Source organism: Xenopus laevis, chromosome 1S (assembly GCF_017654675.1).
Source record: "Xenopus laevis strain J_2021 chromosome 1S, Xenopus_laevis_v10.1, whole genome shotgun sequence".
NCBI classification, from domain to species: Eukaryota; Metazoa; Chordata; class Amphibia; order Anura; family Pipidae; genus Xenopus; species Xenopus laevis.
This window is the reverse complement of record NC_054372.1, coordinates 97918032-97931491: the sequence shown is the minus strand read 5'-3', so window position 1 is coordinate 97931491 and position 13460 is coordinate 97918032. Positions and strand designations below refer to the sequence as shown.

At 39.1% G+C, this 13460-nt stretch overlaps 1 long non-coding RNA gene across 1 annotated transcript; it reads right to left on the bottom strand.

Moving 5' to 3' along the window:
• Nucleotides 1-328: 328 nt before the first annotated feature.
• On the bottom strand, nt 329-11489 carry LOC121399383. Its single transcript, XR_005964989.1, has 3 exons — nt 10586-11489; nt 8743-9397; nt 329-2985 (listed from the first exon to the last, which is right to left on the bottom strand). It is a non-coding gene; the product is annotated as an uncharacterized LOC121399383 (long non-coding RNA).
• Nucleotides 11490-13460: the final 1971 nt, after the last annotated feature.

The following is a 13460-nucleotide window of genomic DNA, read 5'->3' as shown; positions in this document are numbered from 1 at the left end:
AGTATTATGGGATATTTCCTGCCCCTTGAGAATTTTCTGGTGAAAAAAATACTTTTACGCCACTACATAGGTGGCGGTAAAAGTTTGCGAATATTCTGGCGTTAATTTTGTCTTTAGCACATTTCGCTGTTTAGTAAACCAGGCGTTAATGTGTACGTAGCATTATTTTCAGTGAATGCGATAACTGGCGAACAATTATTCTTGCGCAAGAAAATTCGCAAATTTATTTTACCGCAGGTTAGTAAACTGCCGATAACATATTTGGCGAAAATTCTGTCTATATTTTGTGCGAATATTTTTAACGCACTTTAGTAAACGGACCCTAGTCTGTGGAATGGCCATGTTGGGGTAGGAATGATATGGTAGGTATAGAAAGCTACATGGTTGTGGCTGTAGCCCAGCAGGAGTGTTACTGGTGACCTGGGGGGCCAGTCCAAGTTGGCTGTAGTAGGTGAGTATCACTGTTGAATGTTTGGTTAAACAATATACTATTTGATACGGCTGTTCATACTGCTGTACACTATAATACTAATTATACAAAAATGCCAGGACACTAGGGACGGCAAGCTCTCCTTTCTAGCTTAATGCAACTATTGATACCCACTGGCATTTAATATGGCAAATGTGTACCCTACTATACAGTATGTGGAAAATATATTAGATAACATAGATACATGCTAAGAGACAAATTAAGCAAAGGAAGGGTGATCAGTGGATACTAACACTTATTTATTTCTTTGCATATCTCATAGCATCTCTATAGTTACAGTATCATCTTCTACTGTATTGCAATGGCTCCTGAATCAAGATTTTTATACCCTTGTGGCAAACCCAAAAACTTAAGCTGATGGGACAAAATAAATATGTATGTAGAAGTAAAGTAACCCTAATTTTAGTGAGGATTTTTCAAGTAACGTGCCTTTACAAGTTGCATTTTGAACTGCTTTGATGAAAATTTCCCCCAACACCTCACTAGATCCAGCTAACCAGCATCTCCACCCTCTGCTGGCTGCTGCTTTTCCCTGGCTGCAGAGGAGAACACAAGGCTTACAGTACAGCAGTCAGCCTTTAGGTTGACCTGACAGGGAACTGCAATATATCTTTTTCTGTGTGAAGGCAAATGAGCTGTGATTGGCTACCCATATCCAGCAGAGCTGTGATTGGCTACACTGGATCCAACTGTGCTTCTGGGCTGGGACCGTTAGGAGGTGCCCATCACTGAATTATAAGAGACACTGAGAAGTGAATATCAATGTGGAGCTCCAATAGAAGTGTTGTTTTTAAAGTTAACAGTTCTTGGTAGTTGTCTAGGCTACCCCTGGATCCTACTGTGTCTCTGGGCTTAGAATGTTAGGAGGTGCCCATCAGTTGGGGGTATCTATGGGGAGTGGCAATACAATTTTTGTTTTTACAGTGGACAACCATTTGTAGCTCAAGTTGAAAACAGACACCATATCTTTTTTTGTATTCATCTATTTATTAGGGAACAGACAGGCAATATATGTCACGGACAGTATAGTTCCTTAGATTTGTGTTACAGTGGTTTTACAATAGATAATTAGCATCCATACATACTACATTTTGCAGGATTGTACCCTGTCGCACATCACCACTGAATTCATATGGGACACGATAGGTAAGCACATAGGTATCCTCCATCCAGACACTTTATTTGCATGTTACAGATGCCGCAAGGGCCAGGCAGAAGTTTTTAGTAAAAACACCAATCCCTGAAACAACTTTCCTCTAAGCTTGTTCCATAAATTTTTTTCTCACTTGCTTTAAAAGCCATTCAAGCCCTTCTTGAAGCTATCAAATGTATCAGCCAGTACAACTGATTCAGGGAGAGAACTCCACAACTTCACAGCTCTATCTGTAAAAAAGCCTTTCCGAATATTAAGATGGAAGCTCCTTTTAATTGTACTGGATGTATTTGAATATGCAATATCTGTCTTCCACTGAGTGACTGAAACATCAACTAAATAAAAATGTTCTACCATTTGCTCCATTCATTTTTTGTTTCTTATATAAACACAACACGTGCTCAGTAATATCAGGTGAAATATATAATTATCAAAACCCCAGCAGTAATGGATTGGACCACTACTTTTCCTTTATCAGGCAAAGGGCATGATACACAGATTTTTAAAGATTTCTCAGAAATTATTCAGAAATAGGATATGATATCACCGCTCATTCCTTAGCAGTGGCTTTGGCTTCATTTGTCGGCTTTTGGCTCCATGCAGCCACTTTCAGTTGTTATTCGGCAACTCAAGGGAGGCCCAGTTAATCCAAGAAGTGCAGCACAGATTGCCCCCCATTAAAGCTTAAAAGGGACCAGGCCTGATACAGCTGTCCCCTCCTGATGGCCCTGTGCAGCAGGCAGGGAGGTACAAGTGCTTTCAAATGAGCACTAAGGGACACACTCTTGCTCCTATTTGTGCTTTTGCACCCTTAGGACCTAAATTATGCCTATAATCTTGTTAGAGACATGGGAAGCCAAACAGGCCACCATACCTCATGTCTTCTAAGAAGCAACTCCCTATCACCCCCTCTGGTCATGAAAATACATAAAAGCCATAAACCTATAGTGATTTTCAATATGTCCTCATCAAAGAAGTGCCTAGAAACAGGTAACTTAATATTATCCTTAGTAGAATTAAATAGTAGATTGATGCTAGGAGATATGTGTCTTGATTTGTAAAGTGGTCATATTCCTTTATCCTGTATTATTGCCTAGTGTTAGGCTAACCAAATGATTTCAAGTACCCCAATACTTACACTTGTTTAAATTGGACACAGTGCAAATCAGTAATGGAAGGAAATGTTTTTCCCATTCAGGGATAAAATAACATGAATACTACACCTGTGAATCTTCTTTGTGGGTGTACTGGTTGTGGTCATTGGCTAATACTGTTGGCTGTGTCCTGTGCATACGTATGATGCCAGTACATACGGGTGCAAAGTTATAAGTTTGTCTGTGGCCTGTTTGAAGAGAAGAGGAGTTGGAAAAGGACATCGCTGCTGGAAAAAGCCAAAACCACTAGAGAAAAAAAAAAACAGGGCTTCTGCCAGAGAAGAAGACGGCAGAGGAGAACAAAGAAAACCTTGTTAGTGAAGTCCCTGGCTACCATTTTTTATATAACTCGTAGTGGGGGCCCTGCCACCAAAGTTTTGTTTTTCTTTAACTTGTAGGTGCTCTGACCACCAAATCTTGTAAGGGAGCCTTGACAATCAATGTTTGTTTTTTAAATAATTTGCAAGGGCCCTGTCCACCAATGTTTTTTTTTTTATAACTTGTAAGGATCTTGGCCACCAATGTTCTCTTTTAATATAACTTGTAGAGTGTCACCAATGTTTTATTGTTTTTCTTTAACTTATGGGGAGCCTTTGGCTTTTTTTGTAGGGGCAATTAATTATTTTTTATTAAACCTGTTAGGAATCTCCTGGACACAAATTACTTATTTTTTTTAATCCTCTTATGAATCTCCTGGCCACCAATTGTTATACCTTGCCATGCAAGTTAGACAGGGAAGTTATATTTCAGGATATTTGCTGCCACCAGTAGTGCCGATTTTTATCAGGATACAAGTTTCCATCTTCCAATCTCATTTTAAAACTGGTTATTTTTTTTGATCAAATGGCTCTTATTTGTACATTAGAAATGCAGAAAAATTCTTAAACCAAGCACAGTTTAGGTTAGAGTGAGTACCTGCTTAAAGAGTCTACCTTGAAGTGGTGGTACTTTTTTGGCCAAAAGTATTTTATTTACTGTTTTAGCACTTGTGTCTATGTAGCCTTTGTATTGATGGGTGGGGAGAGGTGGCATGGTGTGCCCAGAAAATTTTGTTGTGCAGGAACCTGTGATGGCAGTCCTGCCAATAGGCTAAGCATTCAGCAAGTCAATTATGTTTCCAATTACTGACTTGGTAGGGATCCCCAGACGTGGTGGTAATAGGATTCTTATGCTTAAGGAACTTTCTTCCTTCTCCTTCAAAGGAATTTGTTCTACAATGAACACCCCGAATGTCAGTACCAACTGGAGCCTACAATAAAATGTCTCAGATTCAGGGATGAGTGTTGTATGTCACTGTGACGTTGGTACCATAGGATGTCTCCGGGATGGATAGATCATTTCTTTTTTTTAAAGGAATGATTTGACCGTATATATACGTGTTCATAACATGTATTCTATCATAAGATTATTATTGTAGCATATATTTCTGTGGGCCCCCATCACTGGTGATAACTAGCCACTTCTACTCTTTATCTCATTGCCATCCAATTGATTTAAGGACACTGGAGGTTTATACTTCAATTAGAGGTCAAATAGTCTATAAAATAGGGGGTGTACTCGCTCATTACTATATTATAGTACCCATGAAAATGGTGTTACAGATCTTCTAAATGTGTTTCAAAGTGGTTCAAGCTCACTAACAAAAAGACCCTCCTGTGGGGCAATATACTGTATACATTCTCTCTATCAGAGGTTAGCATGTAGATAGAGCGCATATGCACCGAATCCAAATTAAGGTTAAATCCAAACATTCAGATTTCATAAACATTTAACAATTACATCAATTCCGCACAATAAATTGTCAGGTCCAGTTGTGCAAAGCTCTAAAGCCATATCTGTAAGGGTTCAAACCCAATTCAGCTGAACACCGAATCCTGCAAAAGTGGCAGATCCAGAATCCTGTCAGAATCCCAAATGGAAACCTGAATTTGGTGCATCTCTAATTGTCAGCAATGGAGACTTAAGCAATGTATTATATCTGAAGTTAATGGTTTATCTTTCCCGGGGTTGTTTTTTTAGATCCCCCGAACAGAGCCTCAATTTTTATGGATGGGTTATAGATGACAATAAATGAATTTGTTCTAAAACATTATCCAGTTGGTGGCTCAGGGTAGTTTAACAAAATACCGTATATACTCAAAACAAACATAGGGCTGAGAAGAGTTACCAGTTAGAGGGTGATTGATTCATTCAGACAGAGTCAAGACAGACTAACATTCTGTGAGTTTGGGCTAGATTATTAACTTACATCTGCATAGTGCAGGACAGGGACCAGGGAAGTTGACATTCAGAGTCCACTCTCAGAGATATTAGATATAGAAATTGCTAAGCATATGTGCTGTGTAGTGGTGCAACTGGAAAGGGTTAGACCAGGGGTGTCCAAAACAGTGTTGGCCGGGCCAGACCCCCTCTCCCCATATTGGGATTCCACCATATAAAACATAAATTTGGCGTTGCGCCAAATGTGCCTTCATGCGTGCACACCTTCATGTGTGAGCTCCAGGCGGCACCTCATAGTAGGGGGTGGAGGGGGTTCCTGGACAGCGGTCCCGATGGGCCCCCCAGTCCGACCCTGGTCCAAAAGGTAGATGGGGATCTACCAGTAGACCTTAGGCTGGTGATCCGTAGATCTCAAACAGTTTGTCTAAACCACCCTGTTTCAAGCTTCATTCAGATATTTATTACATTAAGGTTACATAAGAAATATATTTGTTTATTAAATATAACAATATATATTTTCTCAAAAATCAATATTTAAGTAATATTTTCTATTGGACAGAATGCTCTAACAATGCTTTTATGGATGTAGATGGGACAACATCATTAAAAGTAGTCCCCACATTAGTAAAGTATGGGAACTACTAGGTTAGACAGATTGTAAAGCTAAGTCTTGGAGCCCAACTGGCCTAAGTGCACCAATAGGTAATTTGGTATTTTTAGTTTTTTTGTCTGACCAGTCCAACATCTGCAGGTGACAGTAGAAACATGTTTTGTTCAGTGATTTAGGGAAACTGGTGCTATTCAGTTTATCATCATTAGGTGTCACCATCACAACAACAGTTAGAATCAGTTCTCTCATAAGTACCCTACAATTGTGAATATTATGTAGTGTATGTAGAACTCTATTTTTAAAGCTCTGTTACAAGCCGCAGTACTGTAAAAGTGCAACATAAAAAAGTTAAAAATATATAAACCTACACACAGGGGGAACAAAAGCATAATAAATACTGTATACACAAAGCTTATACAGGTATAAGGACACAGCGCTTAAGTGCTATGTGATAAGACACAGTAGGAAGGAAGTCCCTCATAGAGCTTACAATCTAAGTTATATTTTTTTTAATTACCATTAACTCATTAAAGGGAAGAGTTTAGAAAACTATTGGCAAACACTGAGAGATGCTATTTTAAGTGCTCATCTTGATGCTGTTATAGTGTTTTTGTAAAATCTTCTTTTGGCCCCTGTTCATTGGTGGCTCAGTGGGTGAGAGGGACAGTGTAAGCAATCAAATGTGAGGAATCCGGGTTCCATGAATTGCCCAGGACATAATGAATGCTTTTTGCCTCATAACTAACGTGGGCACAAAACTCCTCTGTGACTCCCAATAGCCTTATAAATTAAACTAAGGAAACATTCACTAATGATTCCAAGTACAGGTATGGGATCCATTATCTACTAGAAAGCTCAGAACTGCAGAAAGGTCTTCTCCCATAGGGGCAAATTTACTTAGCTCTGAAATTGCGCCAGTGATGGCTTTGTTCACTTCGCAACACTTCGCCAGGGGTAGATTCGCCAGGGCAGTCCAGGGAGCCGAAAGGTAGCTAAGTTGCGCTAGCGTTAATTAGTCAAGCAAAGTGTAGTTACGCTAGTTACGCCTAATTTGCATACGGCACCAAGTTAAAGTACAATGGATGTATTTGCTGCAGCAAATACATTACACTACACAAGCCCAGGAAACCTTAATAAAATAAAACAGAGTTGTTATATTGCCCTACACGTGCCCACTGTATAGTTTAGGTGCCATATGTTAGGAAATGAAGGGGGGGAAGGAGGGCACCCCAAAAAAATTACGATCTTTTCACCCTGAAAAAAGTAAAAGACACCAGCGTTTTTGGGACTTAGAAAAAATTTAAAATAAAGCTATATTTACAGAAACTCTTATCTACTCTATTGCACTTCGTCTGGTCTGAGCTGGCAAAGTAAAGTCTGGCGCAAGAGGTAACGTTCAGTAAAATCCACAACATAGTGAATTAGCGTAGTTACATCCCTTCGCCCGGCGTAAGGGTGCGAAGTACCGCTAGAGTCTGACTACTTCGCTAGCGAATTTACACCAGGGACCATTAGTAAATCGGCCAAAGTGCCAAAATGATGTCACACTGGCGAATTTTTCAATAGCCACTTTGCCCTTTAGTAAATTTGCCCCCTAGACTCTATTTTATCCAAATATTCAAAATTCAAAAAAAATTATATCCTTTTTCTCTGTAATAATAAAACAGTACCATATACTTGATCCAAACTAAGATATAATTAATCCTTATTGGAAGCAAAACCAGCCCATTGCGTTTATGTTTACATGATTTCTAGTAGACTTAAGGTATGAAGATCTATTATCCAGAAAATCCCAGGTCTAGAACATTCTGGATAACAGGTCCCATACCTGTACTAGACATTGTACCATGTCTAAATTGGACCAAAATATTTAAAACACAGGAAGCACTTATTTTACTTCTTGGTCATGTAATAACTGACCTTTCACCCGGGAGTGGTCAATGATGCCCATTTCCTGGACAGAAAGATGTTCAAAATACTAAAACTTTCTTCTGGTATCAAAAGTCCTAAAAATCAATATGTTTAAAGATGCTAAAAATAATTATATAGAAAACACCAGCTAGATCTTTTGAGTATAGAGCTATATTTCTATTACATTTGTTCTTTTGCAGGCTAACAAGATTGTGTATAAATAAACAAATGATGTTCATATTATCAGCAAACCAATGCCATTCAAATAATCCAGTGTTAATACAGTAGGTGTGCTCACAATGTAAATATTGATGTATATAAAGCTTCCTTGAAAGCAGAAACCTTAGAGTAATAGCTTAGCAAATGCACAATTTTTCTATCCTGCACTGATTTAACAGACAGACTACTGAAATTAAAGAAGTATAAAGATATAACAGCTTTCTTCTGGTGGTAAAAACCCTGGAACACATTAGTAATGATACTAAATATAATTATACAGAAATACACCAGTTTATATACAGAAGACAGAAAAACACCGGGTTGAGCTATAATTCTGCTATAGTTCTGCTACATTTGATCTTCTGTAGGCTAATAATATGTGTATATATAAACAAATGATGTTTATGCTGTCAGCAAGCTACTGGCCATTCAAATAATCCAGTGTTAAAAGGTGGACTCATCTACCAACATCCGTATTTTCTACATTTTCACGAATCATATTTGTCAGCGCTAAAAATCGTGGATTATACTAATTACGCTAAACCACTAAGAATTTGTAATTTATCAAACGGAATCAACACAAAAAACACTAGTATAAACAGGGCCAGACTGGGAGGAGTAAAAAGCGGGCCCTGGAAAAAAAACAAAAAACAAAGCAGCCCACATATAAATGTGGTGGACATTATCTCCACTGGTGGTCAGGCCCCCCCTTAAAACAAAAAAAATTAGTGGTCAGGTTCCCCTCCATAAATGTTGAAAAGCCAAATTTTGGTGGCCAGGGTCATAAGAGTTAAAAAACATTAGTGGCCAGGATCCCCCCCCCCATAAAAGTAAAAAAAAACATTGGAGGCCAGGGTCCCCCCATAAAAGTTTAAAAAGAAACATTGGTGGCCAGGGTGCCCCCAATAAAAGTAAAAATGAACATTGGTGGCCAGTGATTTTAAAAAGAAAGAGAAAAGAAAATGGGTGTTCAGTGGAAACTTACCTTTACAATTTGGCAAGTGGCCTTCTTCCTCCTTGGCCTCTTCATTCTCCTGTGAGGCTTCCCTTTCAGCTCCTTTTGTTGGCTTTAGCTTCCAATCAGCGATTTTGGCTCCCATTCATCGGCTTCAGCTTCGGCTCTCATTTGGCGGCTTCACTTTGGCTCTTTCTGGCAGCTCCCGGCTTCCCCAGCTTACTTAAAAAAATAAAGTGGCCCACCAGACATGTGCTTTATTGGACACATGGCCAGTCTGGGCCCGAGTATGAACCTTAATTATCTAAAAGTTATTAAGGTCATGTAAAAGTCCGTGGGGATTTGTCCTTTTACAATTGTAAAATCTTTATTTTTTTCATGGTTTCTAAAGCCTGTAAAATCAGAATGTTGATACATGGGCCTTCCCATGATAATGTATGCAGAAAATTGTTCGAAATTGTTCGAATAGTAGGAGTCGAAGAACGATCGTTCTACGATCAGGTATACGACCGTACGATGAATAAAATCCTCCGACTTCGAATGCCGGAGGATTCTATTCGATGGTTGAATTTTGAAGTATTTTCCACTTCGAAATTTGACCCTTGATTAATCTGCCCCTTAATGTTTCAGGCTCTGGAATAGGAACACCTGCTTGAAGCGAGTCCTTCATCGATTCAACAGACTCCTGAAATAAAAAAAGTAGTGAGACATATATAGTTTGATATATGGTTCGATTTGCCTTTGTATGTAAAAAAATCATTAATAATCATATTTCATATGCCCTAATTCCATTTGTGGTCAGTACACACACACACACTTTGGTATACGTGATGTATACTGGGTATCAAACTGTTCAGTTGACCTCCGGCATTCATATTTAGGGTGATTTGCCTATGTGTATGTAAAAAAATTGTGAGATAAATGTTAACTGCAACATTTAAGGCAATTTTCAGAAATATTGAGTATTTATACATAAAGAGACATTATTATCAAAATAATATAATTCTAAAATGACTGATCATAGCACTAGGCAGAAAGAAGCATGAAATTATATTTAAAATGTGTTTCTATATCATGTACCCTACAATGTCCAACATGAATCCCTGGGTGAAGTGCACAAAAGTTCCAGAGCAGGGTACCACAGGTGATACTGGAACCTAGGTTGAAAGTTTATGTTTTATATAATACCATAGAGTTATAGGGGTTTTCTATAATAAAACCCCATTTCCCAGAAAGCTTCCAATTACAGGAATGCCATCATTTTTTTTTGGTCTTTGTACACTGCATTCTGCTTCATAAATTATCCCTAGAGCCTTCAGGCTTCCCCATAAAACATATGGCCATAAATATGAGAAAAGGGGATTAGATATATAACACATACATACAGTAATGGTAATCGGGCAATTGCAGGATATAACAGACTAAAGGGGAGATTTATTATGTGTAAAGTAGGGAGCAAAATGTAAATAGATGCAGTCCACTATGTTTTTTGCACTTTGCACCCAACATATAAAATAATTGCCTCCACAAAATGCAGGTAAGTGCATCCCACATGCCCCCTAATTTGTGCATCATCCAGATGAGTTAGGGTGTGTCAGCCAGGCACCTTGAGTTTAACAACAATGCAATTGTGCCTGATAATTTCCCATTGATGTATACCTGTAAGTGTTCTCACGTACAGGTTGGAATTACAGTCCAAAAATGCAGATGTGCTTTGTTTGCCCCAAAATGCTTTGTGAGAGTACTGACAGGTGGATGTCATACGTCTGGGGGTCAGTGAAAAGCAGATCCACATTTTCTCACTAGTAGAGATTTTGTTTATTGCTCTGCCAATGTATCATAATTAATTATAATTTATAATAATAAGACTTACGAACTCCTCATCATAACCTTCAAATCCCTTTACTCTTCTGCACCTAACTACATCTCATCTGTTGTCTCTGTATATGCTCCTGGCCGAATCCTCCGCTCCACCGCTTGGTTGCACCCCCGACTACTATTGTTTCCTGCATCAAACCCTTCTGTCTTGCTGCTTCTTATATTTGGGATGCTATTCCTGAATTTTTCAGAAGAGAATCCTCCCTCATTGTCTTCAGAACTAAACTCGAAGTAAACTCGAGTCGACTACTTCTTGGAGCACATGCATAACACCTGCACTGGGGATTGACACCTACAGTATATGTGACTCACTGCAATCTACAGCATTTAACATCCCTCCAATTTGTGTTTGTGCAGATAATGTTGCTCTGACTTAGCATTAACGGTCTTGTAGTAGATGTAGAATGGGAGTGGTTATTTCTGTTTTATCAGTCTACTTACAAAAGTCATCTGGCTCCATTTTAGCATAGTCATGCTTTTTCTATCATATTTTAGCACTCTCTCATTGTTGGCTTCAATATTTAATCTAACATTTCTTGCTCTGTTACGTACCTGGGGTAGAAAATCAGTCCCAAAGATATGAAGGATATACTTTGGGGCTTATTTAACAATGGTTTAAAATAAATAAAGAGAGTGTGACAGTTCACCAGATGGATATTTCACAGCCCCCTATTCACCTTTGTAGGAGAGAAAGTATCTATAAATATACACCTGTAAATCCCTTTCCAGTGAATAGAGAGTTGTAACATTTGCCTTTGGTGAACTGTGACAAGCTGTATTTTCAACCTTTGATAATTATGCCCCAATTGGTAACCAAAACATTACAATCTGCTCTTAAAAGTCAGTACACTACTTTTAATGTTATAGTTTCTATATTACTAGGTGTAGACCCCATAATTAATAGACACTGTAGCCCACCACCAGTTTGCAAGGCCAACTGCAGTCCAGGGGTGGCTTATTGTTGAGCATCCCAGTTTTTGAGTCTTTCTGCATAGGAAATTCGGCTTTTGCTGTAGCTTTAATAGTTACTAGTTTTTTTATAATAATCTGGCCCGTGACCATATGGCATATGAAATAATTATGCCATTACATGCAATAATTTAAAACAGCACTGAGACAGGGGTATTAGTGAACATTTGTATTCTTTTTTCAGTTATTAGTATTTTTTGGTGGTTTCATTTTTTGAAGCAGGTCTCATGCTTGTGTAGCGCTATAATAAACGGACTTTATGGAAGTCTGTTTTAGCTACTTTCTGTGTGGATTAACACCACCAATAAAACTCTTTTCTCAGGGGTAAGCCCTCGCAGCAGGGTGGAGGCAGGGTGTAGTGCAACTGTAACTGTGTGCAATGCACAAGAGATTGGGCGCCAGTAGTTTTATTTCGCTTAAACAATAAACTGGGTTTATTAACCAAAACCAGAGTTCACAATGGAGCATGCAACATAGAGTAACACATGGATCGATCAATATAACAAGGTATACTCACTGTATCAAACATAGAATGACTCTCTGCAAAGTAAAGAGTACACGTAGAGAACTAGGCAGCTTGTCAGAAGGTATTTCCCCAATCTTCAGGATTACCTTAGGTGGAACTCAGAAGACTACATACTTCCCTGAGCCTAACACTTAGGCCCTATTATGGGGTCAGTAATACCCGGGATCTTAATCCCTCTAATATCCTCGTCGGAGCTTTGAGCTGCTCAACTACATACCTTATCTAACACTCCTAGAGTGATCTATTAAAGGGTATAACTATCACTTCCTATACTCAGGCTGAGTTCCACCACCCCTAACCTCTGTGGCCCAACAGAGGAAAGGTTCAGCAGCAATGGCCCTGACCTCATGGTTTGTAAGCCTTTTATATTATGCCACAGTGCCATCTAGCCTCCACTGTGAGAACTGCAGGGATTACATAAGCACAAGGCCCCCATGAGGACCCTCTTAGGTGTCAATATCACTAAGAATGTGCCTGTCAACAATGGTAAGGGTGTCTAAATTTTCACATCACTACACTTGAAATTTAATCTATCAGGTTTTAATTATTTTAGCAGCAATGTGGACCTCATAATAGAAGATGAACAGGAGAGGGCTGAGGATAAGGGGGAGGGGGATATATATATATATATATATAATATTTTTATGGATGCACCGAATCCAAGATTCAGTTCGGGATTAGGCCAGGATTTGGCCTTTTTGAGCAGGATTCGGATTCGGCCGAATCCTTGTGCCTGGCCGAACCGAATCTGAATCCTAATTTGCATATGCAAATTGTGGCCAGGGCGGGATTTCCCATGATTTTTTGTCACAAAACAAAGAAGTAAACCCATTTTTTTTTACTTTTTCCTCTCCCGCCCCTAATTTGCATATGCAAATTAGGATTCAGATTTGGTTCGGTATTCGGCCGAATCTTCCACAAAGGATTCAGGTATTCGGCCGAATCCAAATTAGTGGATTCGGTGCATCCCTAAATATTTTATTGCAGGCTGAAAAAAAACAGTATAAAGGCTAATACATTTCTCAAAGTGCCCTTTAAGAACAAAACATAAAAAATTTAGTGCAAGAATTTAGTGTTTCTACATATGTACTGTAGGTAGCATCAGGGTCAGACTGTCGCATTTGGGACCTACTGGGTTTCAAACCTCGAGGGCCCCTCATTTTTCGAGCACAAAAAATGTTGCGTTGCACACATGCACCAACTCTGTGCTACCTCGCGCATGTGCAAACGTCAGAGCACATCACGCAAGCGGGAAATCCTGTGCTTGTTTGTGAAATCCTGCACACAGTGCTGCACATATTATTTTTTAGTTTCGCCCATGGGGAAGCAGTTCTGGGCCGGAGGGGGCCGACCCAGCATAGAGGGGGGGGGGAAT